The sequence below is a fragment of the Rattus norvegicus genome, chromosome 9 (genome assembly GCF_021556685.1).
Source record: "Rattus norvegicus strain SHRSP/BbbUtx chromosome 9, alternate assembly SHRSP_T2T, whole genome shotgun sequence".
NCBI classification, from domain to species: Eukaryota; Metazoa; Chordata; class Mammalia; order Rodentia; family Muridae; genus Rattus; species Rattus norvegicus.
Window position 1 is genome coordinate 115,152,843 of NC_141542.1, and position 18,693 is coordinate 115,171,535.

Sequence of the window (18,693 nt, forward strand, 5' to 3'; positions counted from 1 at the left end):
AGACAGGATAAATGGAATGAACTTCACTGTACAATTCTTTCCATGCTACTTGATGTATTATGACCAGGATATTAGGAACATAAAAACATGACTCGACAGGTTCCTGCTCACTTCTCTCCCGGGCTCCCTCTGACCCGGGTGGTCACTTTCTCTTCCAGTTCCTTCCGGCCGTAGGAACTAGCCCTAATTTATCTCAGTGACTCCATGCTTGCCCAGAAGTACTCTCTGACCCAGGCGCTCAGAGGGCTGTTCCAGAGTAGCATCTTGCCACACTGGTCTCTAGTGTTCATTCTGGCACCCACCTGTGGGGACAAATGGAACTAACCACTATTTATCTCTAATTAGTATTTCTCCCGTGTGACTCTCTGCTAGCTGCAAACACTCTGGTTCCAGCTCCCCAGTAAATTCAGGGTTCTAGAAGTACAGCATAGGCTGACCTATCACGGCTCCCTGCCGCAGACTCTGCTCACGCTCCCAACAACCCATAAGTTATGTATACATTATGATTCTAGTTTAGGGTTTTTATTGGATTCCTAAATGGGAGACTGATTGGATCTCTGATCTGTCTGCCTTCTATTGAGCTCTCTTCCTTCTGTATGTCTTGTCTAACTCTGAAGTGATATTTTTGTTTTAATCTTATTATATTTTATATTGCTATCTATTACTATTATCTCTTAGAAGCCTGTTTGTTTTCTATTGATATATAGAAAGGAGGGTATCTGGATGGGAGGGAAGGTAGAAAGGAGCTAGAAGGAGTAGAGTGAGCTAGAAAACTGTAAAGAGAATATATCATGTGAGAATGGAAATGTATTTTCAATAACAGTGAAAATTAAGTCTATGTCTATAAAAAAATCTTAATGGTTAGAAAATATCTCCTTATGTAAATTTAAAACAAAAACCAAACAAAAAAGAAATCTTTGTAACTCACTATTGCTGTGATGAAATACCATAACCAAAAGCAGGTTGGGGAGGAAAGGGTTTACTTCACTCAGTTCTCTGTAACTGATTGTTATCAAAAGCAGCGAGGGTCCAGAATCTGGAGGCAGATCTGGTGCAGAGGGCATGGTGGGGGGCTGCTTATTGGCTTGCTCCCCATGATTTGCTCAGCCTGCTTTCTTGTAAAGTCTAGGACCACTACTTCAGGGATGGCAACAACCACAATGGGCTGGGTTCTTCCCCATCAATCATCAATTATGAAATGTCCTATGGATTTGTCTGCAAGTTATCTCATAGAGACTTTGAGGGGGCAGAGTTTATTTAACTGCTCAGTAATGTTATATGACACATTCTTGTTTTTATATCATACATTACATCTTGACCACAAATTCTCCTCCATCTCTCTATGCCCCACTCCCTCCATCCTGCCACCTCCAGCCTCCCATCCACTCTTCCATTTTCCCACAGAGAAGTACAGGCTACCAAGGATTAATAACCCAACCTGGGCCATCAACTTGCAGCACAATTAGGTACCTCCTCTCAAATTAATGCTGGACAAAGGTAGACATATTTTCTTAATTGAGGTTCCCTCCTCTCAGATGACCTTAACTTATGTCAAGATGACATAAAATTATCTGGCAAATGCTTTTGCCTTTCTATTGGGAAGCTTTGACAACTAAGTTTCAGCCTGTTGTTCTTCTTGATACCATCCATTTACATTTTAAGAACTATTTTTATGCTCTAAATCATTGTTAGGTAAATGCTCCATGCTTTGGAAATATAATTCCATATCAAAACTTCTTTTTTTTTTTTTCGGAGCTGGGAACCGAACCCAGGGCCTTGCGCTTCCTAGGTAAGCGCTCTACCACTGAGCTAAATCCCCAGCCCCCATATCAAAACTTCTAACCTTCCCTCAAATAAGCTAAAATTAGTATTTACCAAAATTTCTTTAAATCAAAATAATCTGTGACTGAAATAATTCCTAATTGTTTCATAAAAAGTCTTTTGTAAAATCATCCATTTTTTAATTATATAGATAATCTAACTACCTGCGTGTATATATTATTGTCTAAACAAATTACAGAATCAAGTTTTAATTTTGCAATACAATTTTTCATACTCATAAACATATTTTAGAAGATAACAACTAGGGCACACTTTTTTTTTCATTTTCTGACATTAATCAAGCACAGAAAGCTTCATAATTGCAAATTCATCCCTGTGAAAATATTCACCTCTAAAACATGTGCGGCAATCAGTGGAAGAGAGCGTTACAATCTGCTGTGGTATTCAGAATTTCTAGGTGTCTGGGCCCCCAGAGGTAACCGTGTAGAAAATGAAGTGATGAGTATTTACTAACCACAGTAACAAGTTTTAAGAATGCCAAAATTTATCAATTTTCAAGAATAATTTTGTCCAAATGTATTTCTTATGACCACTGGGAGACTCAGGAGGAAATGGGAACTTGAAATTGACATGGCTGTGGGAGGCTTCCTCTAGCAGCAGTCACAGGCAGTCACTATGCACAGAGAGAATCTCAATGGGAGATCTCCATTAGGTCCCTCCACTGGAGTTCAAGAAACCCATGGAAGAGGAGAAAAGATTATAGAAGTCAGATTGGATGGAAGATACCAGGAGAACATAGACCATGAAAATCAACTAAGCAGGGCTCACATGGACTCAAAAAGACTGAAGAGGCAAGAATGGGGACTACATGTGTCTGCACCAGGTTCTTTGCATATATGTTATAACTATTAGCATGGTTGTTTTGTGGTACTTCTAAAAATGGGAGCAGGCTGGTGTTTCTCTGTCTGTTGTCTGCTTTTTTACTCTTATGGGGTTGCCTTGTGCAGCCTTGATAGAATGGTTTTGTCTCATCTTATTGCATCTTCTATTGTCCTGTTTGACATATTATCAAAATCAAAACAATACCAAAAGATGCTCCAACATATAACGAGGACGCATTATCCAATATATTCTTATCAGCCTTATTTATAATAGCCAGAAGCTGGAAACAGCCCACATGTTCCTCTACAGAGGAATAGATACAGAAACTATGGTACATTTACACTATGGAGTACTACCCAGCTCTTAAAAACAATGAATTCATGAAATTCTTAAGCAAATAGAACTTAAAAATATCTTTCTGAGTGAGGTAACCAAGTCACAAAAGAGCACAGATGGTATATACTCACTGATAAATAGATATTTGCCAAAAAGTAGCTCAGCATTACAATGGTACAACTCACAGACCATATGAAACCCAAGACGAAAGATCACACCAATATCTAGATGTTACAGTCCTACTCACAAGGGGGAAGGAAATAATCTCCAGGAAGTAGAGGGACAGAGGGATATGGGAGAGTGAGAGTAGTGGGAAGGAAAAAGGGGGCCAGTTCAGACATGAGAGGAGATGGGGGAGAAGTACAGAGGGTCAAGAATTTGAAAGTAGGGGGCTGGAGAGATTGCTCAGAGGTTAAGAGCACTGACTGCTCTTCCAGAGGTCCTGAGTTCAAATCCCAGCAATCACATGGTGGCTCACAACCATCTGTAATGGGGCTGATGCCCTCTTCTGGTGTGTCTGAGGATAGCTACAGTGTATGCATATACATAAAATAATAAATAAATCTTTTAAAAAAAGAATTTGAAAGTAGGTGTACAGCACTGGGGGAGGGGGAACTGAGGGTAGCCACTAGAAAGTCCCAAATGCCAGGGGCCCAAGAGGTCCTCAGGACCCAACAGAGAGGACTTTAGCCAAAATACCCAACAAAGGGGGATAGAACTGGTAGACACCATATCCTGTGGATTGGCACATCCAAAGACTTCCCTACCTAAGGATCCATCCCATCTGTAGACACCAAACCCAGAAACTATTGCTGATGCCAAGAAGTGCTTACTGACAGGAGCACAGTATAGCTGTCTCCTGAGAGATCTGCCAGAGCTGGACCAATATAGATGCGGATGTACACAGCCAAAGATTGGACTGAGGGCAGGGACCCCAAAAAGGAAGTTAGGGAAAGCACATTAGGACCTAAAGGGATTTGCAACCCCACAGGAAGAACAACATATCAACCAACCAGACCCCCCCAGAGATCCAAGGGACAAAACCACCAACCAAAGAGTACACAGGGGTTGAACCATGGCTCAAGCTGCTCATGTAGCAGAGGATTGCCTTATCTGGTATCGCTGGGAGTAGGGGGCCCTTGACTCTGTAGAGGTTTAATAACCTCAGATAGGAAAATGCTATGGTACTGAGGCAAGAGTGGGTAGCTGAATGGGGGAGCACCCTCATAGAGGCAAAGGTAGAGGGTAGAGGGGACTTGTGGAGGGGAAACTCAGAAGGGGGTTAACATTTGAAATGTAAATAAATAAAATAACAAATAAAAATGGAAAAAAAACAAGATAAAAAGGAAAAAAACAAAACTGGATTTCATCAATAAACCGGAAAGGGGAATAACAATCGAAATGTAAATAAGAAATACTCAAGTTCATAAAGATAAATAAATAAATAAATAAATAAATAAATAAATAAATAAATAAATCTGCTAAAAAAGAGTTATGGAAAAGAAAATAAGATACAACCTATACAATAATTTAGATTTTACAGGAAGTTAGATTCCCAAACATTTGAGAAAGACAAGAGTTGGAGGCCACAAGAAACATTTCGGCTCAGAACTCCTATGAAACAAATTCACAGACATACCTCTGAAGAGCAAACAGACGCTTTTTGTTAAAGTTGTATTTGCCAAATCTGTACATGCCTTGATATTTCACATTCAAAATTAAGCTTATGTGTATGTTTTATAGCACAGGCTCTATGTTAATATATGGAAAGCCACACTTGAATTACCTTTGAGAATATAGTCATTGACTGTGGGATACTTCACAGATGTAGTCATCACCTGGTAACACTCACAGGATTCACACATAGGTCTTTGGTGGACCATGAAGAAAAATGACGACAAAGGTTATGAGAAAGAATGGCTTGAGTGTTGGGTTAAAAGAAATGTTCAGAGCTTATGTTGGTGATTTATTGTTTTAATAACACTTGATGATTTGTCAAATTCTCCTGAAGGGTCTTTGTCTTTTTCCTTGGAGTGCAGCGGACTGCAGTAGTGATAAGTTGTGCTTCTAAAATGCACAGAACTGCCACTGATAGGTGTGCTTCAGAGAAATTATTTTTCTTCCCTGTCTTGTATATACATTCCCATAACCCATGAGCAGCATCACTCTTAGTTATTAGCTAAAACTTCTTTGAGTACCAATAACAGGCGAGTTAAATAAAGACTTCCTAGAATATTAAATATATTTCCAGTGATATTTTCCACCTCAGAGAGGAACTGGACTGCTGGAAAATTTAGCCTTTTTTTTAAAACCAGCATTCTAAGCAGTAATTTTTAAATATTTCCTGTGTATTGCATATGACTTACAAGCTCTGTTTCTATAGGAGGGATTTTGTAACATAAAAGAAAACATTAAATGTTTTGAATGCCATGCTTTCTGTTTTACTGTTTATAGTTCTCATTTTGCCTGTAATAAAATCTTAACGAATGAAAGCAATTCAGTAAGAGAAGTGACAAGGAAAGGTTAAATGTTGTTCTGCCATCCTGCTCACTCTCAGTGCTGTCATTAGACCTCTCTGCATTTATAATAACTGTAAACAGAAGTGTAATGAAACTCCTCTATATGATGAGAAGCTCTTATCCAAGAGGCTTGTGATCAAAAGTGCTTCACATTTCAAAAGTGAGTTTTCAGGATTGGGGATGTTTGCATATGAATAATGAGTTATTTTTAAAAATGTGGCCTAAGTCTAAATGGAAAATTCATTTATGTCAAATACTTACATAGTATGCATACACTGAAATTAATTTTATGTAATTTGATTTGCAATACATCTACATTTTGACATTTAAAATGGAATGGGATTCTCCTATATTTAGACTATTTTGGATTTTGGGGCACTTGGGATTCCACAGTTTCAAGATTTGATGATGCTCAGCTTGATTAAGGATCCAACATATTCCATAATTATGCTATGAGAAAACCGAAATTACATACTTTTGTTTATTCAGAACTACATATCCTAAAAAATATCACAATATAATTCTTCAGTATTTCACACATTGGTAAAAATTTTCTTGTGAAATCAGGATCGCTATTAATTCAGTTTGCTTCAGGAAAAAAAGCCTCATCCCAATTAGTGATACTTTTGGACATTTCACGATACTAATATATACAAAATAACATAATTATTTAGAATATCCACATTAAGCTACTTCAAGTTTATATTTTATTCCTTGTTTTCTTCATTTTCCTAAATATGAATATAATTCCTAGAGACTCTTTCAACATGTTTTTGAAAACTTTCTAACTTTGAAACAATTTTGGAGTTCAACGGGGGTTCAAACATGGTGCCAAGTGTCTGCATGTTCTTGCTGGACCTTCATAAAGTTAATATTTCACTGGCTATGACCTCAGGATTCTTTGGCCTACACATGCACATATAGACAAATAAGGGGCGCTGAGAGCAAGAGAGAGTAACCCAGGGAAGAGCATACCCATTGGTTATTCAATACCAAATAGAGCTAAAAAGATGCACGCAAGTCGCACTATACATATAGCCTTGCCAGGGCATTTTCCCATTTAGGAACACATACACAATTATTTTCTTTATCCTTCATTTTTGTCCACCTTTTTCCTCCAATTTGAAATTGTTCAAAATTATATTTATTACTCTCTTTAATCTAGCAAGCATTTTTATCATCTACAAGAAAACAGGTTGTAGAATTTTTGTGTTGTGTGACAGCCATGAACTGAATCCCACAATACCCTATGAGAATTTGACCTTTAGATCAGGATGATAGGTATGTGCATGTGTGTGTACGTGTGCATGTGCAGGCACACAAGCATGCAAGCTTAGGCATGTGCAGAACAGATAGGATATCTTGTTTTATCACACTTCAGCTTATCCCATTGAAACAAGGTCTCTCATTGAAGCTGGAGCTTGCTCTATTCCGGTGAGCCAGGTTGGGCAGTAAGCCCAGCAATCCTCTATCTCCCAGCGCTTAGGACTTGGTTACAGGTGTGCATAGCGAGACCTGCCAGTTTACATGGGTTCTGGGTATTTGATATCACGCTGTCACTTATTTGATCTGATGCAGTAAAAGCCAGGAGAATTAGGACATTGCTGCTCCAATAATTATGTTGTGAATTTCATTGTTTCTATGTTGCCCAAACTGGCCCAGAACTTAGGAGCAACCTTCCCTTGTTTCCTTGTGTTTATTTGAAATATAAGTAAAGAAATATAGCTAATAAAAATATGTTTCCTTTTTAAAAATATTTTTATTCCAGTTACCAATAGAGGAGCATGTTTCTGCCCCGGATGATCGCATTGCTCTTACCACCCTTATTAGACATGCACATCTATGCAATGAAAGAGCTTTCTTGTACAAAAGGCATCCAAAGGTTAGAACCCTCCCTCCATCCTGGTATTGCTTTCATAAATTACTTCCAATCCTGTGCTACATGCTTGCTAACTGAAAGCTGAACCACTAGCCAAATTTAAACCTGGAAATGTTCTGAAGGATGACCTTTGGATTTCTTACCTGCTGTTGATAATCAAGTACATTGAGTCAAGAACACTGCTCTAAAGAGTTCCAGAAAATGCCTGGCGCAGGATTTAATACCTAAGTTAAGCAAAACATATGGTATAGCACCATTTTATTTGATTTCACTGTATTTTATGAATCAGTTCATAATCAGAATCTATAGCTTGAGAACACCAATGTGAAAGTAGAACGTAAACATGGAGAACACTGTTGATTTCACTTGGTGAACTGAAATTTAATCACGGTGCATCACAGAAACTGTCTTCCCCACCAGAGGTAAGGTGTGATTACTTATAATGTAGGGGGTGGGAGGGCCAACTTACCTAAACATATAAAACTGTAAAAAAGGGGGGACAGGTAATTCTGCATAGAAAATTCATGGTGGTAGTATCAGGTGATAATTTACAAAAGCATTAGAAAAATTAAAAGACAAATATCAAATTTACCATCATTTATTTATAGAAATATTTACTACCTATACAAGCTAACATTCCTTAGAAAGGTAAATTTGTACATTGATATTGAATCGGGTACAGCTGGCCAAATTCATAGTTTTTAGTATATTTCATTAACATTATAATATACTAACTTAAAATAAGTTTTATATTCATATGAACCCTAAATAAGGTAATTTTATGATAAAGTATATATTTATTCATTTTTATTCTTTGAAAATTCATACATACATATATTTTGGCAATAATGTACCTGCGCTTTCTCTATTTGGATCCTGTGAGTTCCTCTGCCATACCACCACTCCCTCCCCACACACATCTTCATGAACTCAGTGAATATATATATATATATATATATATATATATATCGTGAGTCTAATTACTGGTGCCCATATGTATATCAGTGTCATCAACTGTCGGCTGGGCAACCTACCTTCCATCCTTTCAGCTAGGGGCGGGGTTTCTATGAATTCTCCACACTTTTGCTGGAAATCTTATCTAGATTTTATTTTGCGCAGTTCTTGCACAGGCAACCAGAGCTGCTATGAGTTCATGTGTGGCCACAGCCATGTCAAACCTGTAGTCCTGCATTTCGCTGCACTCCTCCTCATTCTCCAGTTCTCACAGTCTTTCCATGCCTCTCCTTGGGGCTCTCTGAGGTAGGATAGTGGTGCTGAACTACCATATAATCCAACGATGTCATTCTTTAGCGTATCCCCAAGGGTTATATCTTGCTATAGAAATACAAGAACATCTTTGTTCATTGTTACCTCCATGTTAATTCAGAATTACTAAGAAGTGAAATAATGAAAATGTCCATTAACTGATGAATAGATAAATTTTGTTTTGTGTACAAAATTGAATATTATTCAGCTATAAAAAGAGCTAAAGGTAGAATAAAAGAGCACAGGGTCAGATTAACCAAAATGAAATGTGCATTGAGAAACAGCATGAAAACATAATGTCTTGCAACCCAAGGAAAAGACAGGGAATAATGGATCATATTGGTATTGAAAGAATGTTGTGGGGGGAGATACTTGGCCCTAAAGTCCTAAGCAGGGGTGGGATCAGGGGTTTTGTGTGATAACAAAAGTAAAGGTTAATTTAAACCTAACTAATATTGTAGGAAGAAGCCTTATAAATCACCACTAGTTGTAAGCCAACTAAATAGAATTTGAACAGAGTTATCTGATATTGGTAGACATTGCCTCTGTCGTAAGACATTGCTTTTATTAAATAAAATTCTCAGTATGAGACAGAAGTTACCTTCTATGATTTATTGGTCAGAAAGGCCCCAGAGGCACTGAAAAACTCTCGTTTCCTGCCAGTGTTTTATGTAGCCCATCATAACTAGATGGTAAAAACAAACCTATTACTTAAGATGCCACAAAGTCCAGTTGAAGAACATTGAGAAATGAATCTTAAAATGACCAGAACGGACCTTGAGAACTTGTTTGTATATTCTAGCAGGGGAGCACAGCTACTTGTATACCCTTGTCCTAAGACCAGTCCTCCTCCATTCAGGAGAGGTCATCCTCTCTCACTGAGTGCACAGCTTCAGGAAGGACGCACATGGAGCAGTGAGGGAGGAAGGGGACACCCGAGTAGCTAGCCAGATCAATAGAATCAATCTTGGTGACCAATGGGGTGACAGTTGTTGCAGCATAAATATGCAACCAAGGGAGATAGAAGTGGTAGAGACTACCTCCAGTGGATAGGCACAGCCTCCAGTTGAGGAATGGGGCTACCCACCTATCTCAAAATTTTTAACCAGAATTATTCCTATCCAAATGAAAGACAGGGACAAACACATGGGACAGAGATTGAAAGAAAGGCCATCCAGACTGCCCCACATAGGGATCCATCCCATCGGCAGACACCAAACCCCAACACTATTGCTGATGCCAAGAAGTAATTGCTGACAGGAGCCTGGTATGGCTGTTCCCTGAGAGGGTCTACCAACACCTAACCAATACAGATGCAAATACAGCCAACCACCAGACTGAGCACAGGGACCCCAGTGGAAGAGCTAGAGAAAGGACTGAAGGAGCTCAAGGGGATTGCAACTCCATATGAAGAACTATAGCAACTAACTGGATGACCCAGAGCTCCCAGAGACTAAACCACCAACCAAAGAATACACGTGGAAGGATCCATGGCTGCAGATATATATGTAGCAGAGGATGACCTTTTTTGATATCAGTGGGAGGGGAGGCCCTTGGTCTTTGGAGTTTTGATGTCCCAGCAAGGAGGATGCTAGAGCAGTGAGACCAGAGTGGGTGGAAGAACACCCTCACAGAGGTAAAGAGGAGGAGGGAGATGCGGGATGGAACGGGAGGTTGTGAAGGGGTAATGGGGAAAGCGAATATCATTTGAAATGTAAACAAATTAAATAATTAACAATAATTAAAAAACGAAAACAAAACAAGAAAACAGGCAAACAAACAAAATTACCAGAATGTTCTCTCCCTGATGGCTAGCATTGCTATATGCTTCTATGTAGGTGACTGAAGGAGAAAAGAAATACTAATCTGCCAGGCAAGATGAGGTAAAATAGTTCCATGAATATTTATGGGAATGGAATAATTAATTGATTGAATTATAGGCCTGCTCCAAAGGGAGTAATTCATGTCTGTTTCTGTAAACATGAAGAAAATCCATGTGCAGGAAAATCACATGACCTGGAAAAGAACCTATGGATGGTTTTTCTCTAAGTCATCCGGTTGCCATTATTTTCTCAATGTTTACCTTTCTTGCACAGCTTCGTGCTGCTCTCAACCTAGTTTGGAGAGCTTCTACTCCTCCCACCTACTTATTTATTTATTTATTTATTTATTTATTTATTTATTTATTTATTTATTTATTTATTTGGTGATAGTTACTGTGGAGACTCCTAACTGTTCAAAGTAGTGAGAATAAATAACTATGAGTGCTCAGGCATTAATGAAATTAATTAAAGACATACACACAGAGAGACACACACAGGAGAAGCTTCAGGCAGCTGTGGAATAGCACAACAGATAAAACTCTTCATAAAGTGACTTCATAAAGACACACAGCTCTTGCTCATATTTCCACTATGTAAAGCAACAGTCTGACATCACTTCATTGGTCGTAGGAGAATTCGAACATTTTACTATCATTTTCTCTAAATTAATTCAGGATTAACAACTTCCATCTCTGACTCAAAAGAATAACCGTCTCTTAGGAGAACTTTTGCAAAAACATAGACTGAAGAAATGTTTATTAATTCTCACTCCTTGTACTCAGAAAGTGCCACCAACTAAAAATGAATGTATATGCACCTATTACTTTAAAATATTGAATTTAATAATGGCTGTTGTAGTATTTTAATATATAAACATTCCAAGGAAGAAAATGACTATTCTTGTGTAGATTCTATTTTTAAACAATAGTGAACATAGTATTTTCTGAGACTTTTGCCTGAAGAGAACATTATTTCTATTGTCGAATATTTCTCTTTTTTTTTAACCAAGAGATTCCTGGGATTGATGGAGCTTACGACTGTCCATTGCCATGGGAAACAGTAATGCACAGAGTATTTGGCAAACATTTTTATTGGATATTTTATGTGTTTACATTTTAAATGTTATACCCTTTCCCAGGTTTCCCTTCTGGAAACCCCCTTCCTTCCTCCCTCCTCCTGCTTCTATGAGGGTGCTCCCCTACCCACTCACACACTCACTCCTCCCTACCTGCCATGCCATTCCCTTACACTGGGGGAATAGACCCTTCACAGGACCAATAGGTACTCCTATTGATGCTGGACAAGGCCATCCTCTGCTACATATGACTGGAGCCATGGGTCCCTCCATTTGTACTCTTTAGTTGGTGGTTTAGTCCGTGGGAGCTCTGGGATGTTTGGTTGGTTGGTATTGTTGTTCTTCCTATGGGGTTGCAAACCCCTGCAGCTCCTTCAGTCCTTTCTCTAACTTCTCCATTGGGGATCCCGTGCTAAGTCCAATGGTTGGCTTCAAGCACCTGCCTCTGTATTTCTCAAGCTTTCTCGGTAAACAATATTTAGATATCCTTATGTCATTTTTAAGAATGACTTTAGGCTTATTGCATCAATGAATCTGAATCTGAAAACTCAACAAATTTGTTATCAAGTGAAAGATCCACAGATTGTTCTATGATATACAATTAAACAAATAAAACTATTCAACTCTTCATGGAAAAGCTGGTGAGGAAGGTAGGAAGCTTATACTTTCTCTAAAGCCCTGCTGATGTGAGGAGTTTTCAGAATCCAGAGAAATCCAGGTATGGAAACCAGAGGCAGGGGATCTTATTCAGGTAAACATGCTCGCTAGATTAGCCAAAACTGGAAAGGTCATGATTCAGTGAAAAATTCTGCCTTAATAAAACTATGGGAAGTGAACAACTAAATTTTTATTTACATGTGTTTATCAATTGAAGATTGCTTTAGCTTAGGAATGGGGACAATTATACTCTCATCTTTCCACTCTATATCTCTGTGCTATTATGTATATTGACCGTGATTATTTGCAGTGCCTTGGCTTTTTTCTGTTCTCAATCCTGTTTGATTCTTATAGTTCTTCTCAGGTTCTTTGTCACCCAGGCAGTGTGAGGTATGGATACCATCTCCTGGAGTGGCCCTGAAGTCAAATCAGATATTAGCTGGTTATTTCAATAAACTTTGTCCCAACATTGAACTAGCATATCTTTCAGGCAGGAGAGCAGTGTAAATCAAAGGGCTTGTAGCTGGATTGACGTTTGCATTTCTTCTTTGATGGAATGCTGAGATGTTTTCTATACCAAATATATTCCCAGGTATGAGTGGAGGCTCTACATAGGAATCAGCTTGACCATGCTTCTTGATTTCTATGTGCTTGTCTTCAGGAATAATGTAACCCATCAATTTATGAAGAGCAACCTATAGTCTTGGTATCAGCATGAGTTGTTTAGGTTTACCTATGGAGCCCCTTTGACCAAAATCTCAAGTAGATGAAAGCCAATCCCAGTACTGGAAGTGTCACATGGTGACTTCATAAGAAATGTCCATTTAGGGATCAGTCTCTCCCTTATTGGCAACTTTACTTACATTACTTTTATATTACCATCTGGCCCACTTTGCCCTTTGAAGTGTAATCGGTCCAAGATCATCACAGGTTGATCATGAGAGGGCAGGCAAGGTGAGAACAGCTGGGAGCAGAAGAGACCTCAGGGAGCTATAAGCATGAGAACAGATTCTCAGGAGACAGCTTCAGAGAGACAAATGATTTAATTGGAGAAACAAAGACTACTTAACCTTTCTATGGTGGGTAAGGGCTTTTGGGGTGAGAGTACATCATTGGTCAGGGCCAAAGATCTGGAAATGTCTCATTTGCATGGGCAGGAATTCTACATGCTACTGGACATTATCCTATAGGGGAAAAGGAAGTTTAACCTGGTTACTGGGTTTTTTTTTGACCTCCTCCAATGGGTAAAGATGGGGTACAGGATATGTGCACTAGGATATGGAGGCCTGGGGCAGGGCAGGAGCAATCCTACTCCTACCAATTTTGCCTAAATCCTCAATTGTTAAGAGGAGAAAGCTCTAGGGGAGGAGGGGTTCTTTAATCCCTTTTTAGGAGATCAAATACAACCTTTATAGTATTAGTGGAGAGGGATAACCACAGTCAAAGACAATTAAGGTTTTTCAAAAAGCTTTGGAGGAAGGCAAGAAAGAATTAAGGTTAAGGTTTGTGGGTTTAAGAAAGCTTAGTACTGAGGTGAGTGAAATTTCTGTTCCCAAAAATGCAATGGGTAGAATAATCTGTATTTTGCTTGGAACTATTTTAAATCTTAGGGAGGAAAGAGAAAGTATTAATTTATCCTCATGTGGAGAGGGGAGGCATAGGAGTCTCTCTGCACCAAGATTCTATCACTGTAATGATAAATGTGGAGACCTTTGTCTCTTTGTCGAAGTAAGGTCTTAATGTGGCAGTGGCCTCCTGTCAGGTGGTGGGACTGTTTGCCATCCCTTGGGGGATGACTCTTCACTCATTTCTTAAGGCTGGCTCAGAGTTCTTGATAGGGGGTATTAAGAACAAATGCACTGGCAATCTAAAGTGTGGAGAAGGATAGAGAAAGAAAGTAGTCTTTAATGTCTAGTACTAAGAGAGGGACATTGGTGGGAAAGGTGAAGAGGAGAGATAATGCCTTCTTAGAGGACCCCCAAACCCACATGGTTTTATTAATTGCCCTTAAAGATTATGGCAATCTCCATCCCACTAAGGTCCTTTTTATAGAAAACACAGATATGGCAGGTGGTTTGAATATGCTTGACCCATGGGGAAGCATTATTAGGAGGTAGGGCCTTGTTGGAAGAAGTGTGTCACTGTGGACTTGAGCTTGAAGACCTGAGCTCTGAAGTCTCTAGTCTCCTAAGGATATCAAGTTAGAGGCTTAGCCTGGGTAGGGTAGAGATTTACAGGAAGTGCCTAGATCTCTTGAAGCCTGGCACATTCTGATCACAATGCTGCTGGGTAGTGGAAGGAAGGACAAAGGGAGAACTATCCTTCAGTACAATGTCCTTCAGGCAAAGGAGACTGCAGGGCAGATTGGGTAGGGCCAGAGTATGCTGCTGAGACAGAGGAAGCAATCGAGTCCTAGACTGCACGCAAATTTCAGAGAAAGCAGGGATTTTCTTTAAGTGGTTGCTGCTTTACTGTTTTGTTTTCTTTTGTTTTTTTTTTTTGTTGTTGTTGTGGTTTTGTTTTGTTTTTTGTTTCTTTTTTTCTTTCAAGGAGAGAGAACAATAGGATGTTACAGCCGATGTTCCAGCAGGTTCTTGGACTGAGGCAGAGGACTGAGGGCCTTCTACCAATGCAAAGGGGTATCCATCTCTTGGCCAAAAGGTATGAGTTAACCCTTCACGTTATCGCGTCCAATTCCAGGCATAAACCAAAAGAGAAGGGAAAAACAACCTGCCAGCCCTTGTCATAGTAAGTCTACATGGGGGCAAGGAGGGAAGGCAATTGAAGTCCCAAGGATCATTTACCTTCCTCTTGTCTGCCCTTGAAGCCTCTGTTCCCCTTGTGAAGTGCCAGCTGTCATTCTGGCTCCACTGCTTGCCTTTCTTTGTGTGACTGGCCTGAGATCCAGACCGGTGCTTTCCAAGACGGGAAATGAGGCAGGAACTGCCAGGAGCAGAAGAGACCTCAGGCAGCTGTGAGCTTGAAGAGAACAGACTCTCTGGAGTCAGCTTCAGTGAGACAGCTCATTTAATGGGGGAACCAAAGTCTACTTCAATCTTTGATGTATGCGGAGGGCTTTCAGGTGGAATGTATATCACAGGCTTGGGCTAAGGCATTATGGATGCCTCCTTTGTATAAGGAGAAATTTCAGAAGCTGAAGGACAAGACCTTAAAGGGGGAGAGGAAGTTTAACCTGAGTAAAGACCATGGGATCTCTTCCAGGGGACAAAGGTGGAGGCACAAGGCTCCATACCCTGAGACTCAAGGGTCTGGGGCAGGGGAGAAGAGATTCTACTCCTGCCAACATGAGGATGATATTTCTGGGGTTTGGACACACTGAAACTCCAGTCTTCCTCCTGGCCTGCTTCTCTGATCCCACTGCTCCCCAGCCCCACAGTGTAGATTTAACAAAACATCTAGGTTTCCACACAACTCCTCAGACTGCCTTTAGTTGCAGCCATTTGTCCAGCCCTTCAAGTCCTTGTCCCCTTCTCTCTTCCCCATCTATACTTGATCCTTCTGTTTCAGTAGTCCCATATATCCATTCATCATTATCCATCAAAACCTCTTTCCTAGGGAGATCTATTTGTCTCCCCCAGTCACTTACTCTATACCTAGCTTCTGTGATTCTGAAGATTGTAGCTTGTTTACTTAAAACCTAATATCAAAATATAACCGAATACATAACATATTTTTCTTTCTGAGTATTGGTAAATGTACCACACTTTCTTTACCAACCAAATTTTTTCCTTGTGAGTTTAAGGATGTATGTAAAAGTATTTTGTAATCACCTAATGTAAGTGTTATCTTGGATGCTTCAGTCATCTAACTTAGGCTTAGTCCTGGAAGCTTCTAACCTCCATACAATCTAATCAAGTCCTACAATGTTTTCAGGCTCTGAGACTTGCTGCTAAATTACATCATCCTTTCTAGAGTCTTCTTGGCTCTGGCGGCCTGGTTCAATTCATTGTTCTGGATCAAACTTCTGTCCAAGCTGACAGATTCAAACTGGCTTCTCTCTAGCCCTTTGACTGAAATGCTCTGCTTGGCCTCATACTATGTTTGGCAGTAGATTGCAATATTAAGGCTTTTTCTCATTCTCTGGCCCATTCTACCTTTACTTGTGTCTAGCTTGTTCTCTCTGTGCAACCTGTCTATCTATAACTGTTCCAGTATAACTGCTTCTTTTTTCTCTGGCCACACTGCTTTCTTAAGTAGCTCCCCTTTCCTCCCTCTTCTAGTGAAAGTTGGGCATATCCTCTTCTGTCAAATCCTTCTCTGATTCAGTACTATGTCTCGCACTCAATCAGATATCATTTTCAATCATGGCTGCTTCCTTCACAAAGTAACTTTACCTTCACTGTTTGGAATTAAAAGGTATGTACTAAGGGCACGTTTCTATTTTCATCCAGATGGATTAAAAGAGTATGCTAAGGACTGAGCCACACTACTAGAAATGGAATTTTATTTATTTTTTTTTTTTAGTAAAGAACACAATCTCTGGGTTCATCACCAGATCAAATATCCAGCAACATACTTGGATATACCTTATATTGGGGTAAAGATGGCTAGCACTGTAAGAACAGGTTCATGTCTTTTAGTTAGTCACAGGGAGATCCCATTTGAGATTTGTGAGAATTAATACTGTTAACCTGATGGGAATCAGAAGGACACATGAAACCATCTTTTGGACTTGTGATTTGGGAAGACCTACCCTAGTTGTTGTGACAGCCTTCTATGGTTAAGATCACAACCATAAAAGAACAGGGGGAAATGAGCCAATCATTAGTATTCATCTTTCTTTGCTTCCTGACTCATTTCATGAGAGATGAGACACTGAAACTTGGATCCGTGGGTATGGACACAGGCTGCTTTTTCAGGGGACCTGGGATCATTTTCAAGTACCACATGACAGATCACAGCTGGAGTCTAACTCCAGTTCCCAGGAATCCATCGCCCTCTTCTGGCCTGGGGTACTGTATACAGACAGATGTAGAAAAAACATACCCATACACACAGGTGATGGTAGCACACACATTTAATCCCAGCACGGAGGCAGATGGATCTCTGTGACTTTGGGACAAGCCTAGCCTACAGAGTGCATTCCAAGACAGCCAGAGCTACACAGAGAAACCCTGTTTCAAAAAAAACAAACAAACATAAAACAAAGCAAAACAAAACAATAAACAAAGGAATAAAGGAATCTTCAGGAGAATAGGAAGACTCATGCCCAAGGCCACAGTAACCAGAGTCCATAAAATTTAACAAAGAATAATTTAAAAGCACATTTTTCTCTTCCTTAATGCCACATTATTTCAAGAGAATTAAAAACATTGTCAAGCTCCTGCTTCTATAACTTCCCAAACAAGATGAACTGTACTCTCAACTTATAGAACCCTTTCTTCTGTAATTTCAATATTGGTAATTCTAAACCCTGCACTGTTTTATATGCAGTATTAATTGCAATTTCTCTAAAGTGTACTTGCTATAGGAACCTCATTGAACCTAATAACAGTTCAGTCCTGGAATTAGGAAGATCTAAGAGCAAAATTTTAGTTACTATTTTTTGTTATATTTTTGTTTGTTTGTTTTATAAAAGACAGGGCCTTTCTGTATAGCCCTGGCTATTCTGGAATGCACCAGTCTGGCCTTGAACTCAGATATCCACCTTCCTCTCTCTGTGTGGGATACTGGAATTAAAGGTGTGCACAACTATAACTGACTATAGAATTCTGGTTATTTTTCAGTGATAGAAGGAATGAATTTGCAGACTTGAAATTTCTCTACTCTTTTGGATATTTTTCTTCTTGTACAGACTCAAATTTCTACAGTCATTCCACTTTGGAAACACCGTAGACCACAGATTGCTTTCTTTGTCACCCTTACCAATGCTACAGTTCTATGTGTACTCTCAAGGTGTTAGAATGACTCTTGACATTGCGTGATAACTGCTGTGTCGGCATCATCTCTGTTGTTTTGGAAATCCCTTTTAAACACGAAATGAAATAAACCTCACTATGTTACAGCTTTTAGAAGATGTTATTAATAAGGACTGAAAGTCATGTGTTAACTAATATCTAAAAAACATAAAAACCAGAATTACAAAATAATACTGAGTAATTTATATAAGCCTATTTATTACAGTATAACTGTGAAGAGAAGTAGATCTCTCTAGTCTCTATAAATAAGTGTAGTGTCCCTTCTTAAGGAGTCAAAGTTTGAATTACTTTAGAAATTTAAAGCTGTCTCTCAAATATATCCTGCTCTATGCTACATATTTGAAATAAACAGAAGCCAACTTTGAGGCAAAACTGAAAGAAGTGATAAGTGATTAACAATTACGATTATGTCTAAAGAGACAGATCACTTGTTATATCAAAGTATACTTTGTAGCTTGACTTCAACACTGACTCTGCTCTGTTTTTTATACTAGTTGTCCAACTGAGGTAGCCTCAATTCCCCAAGGACTGACTG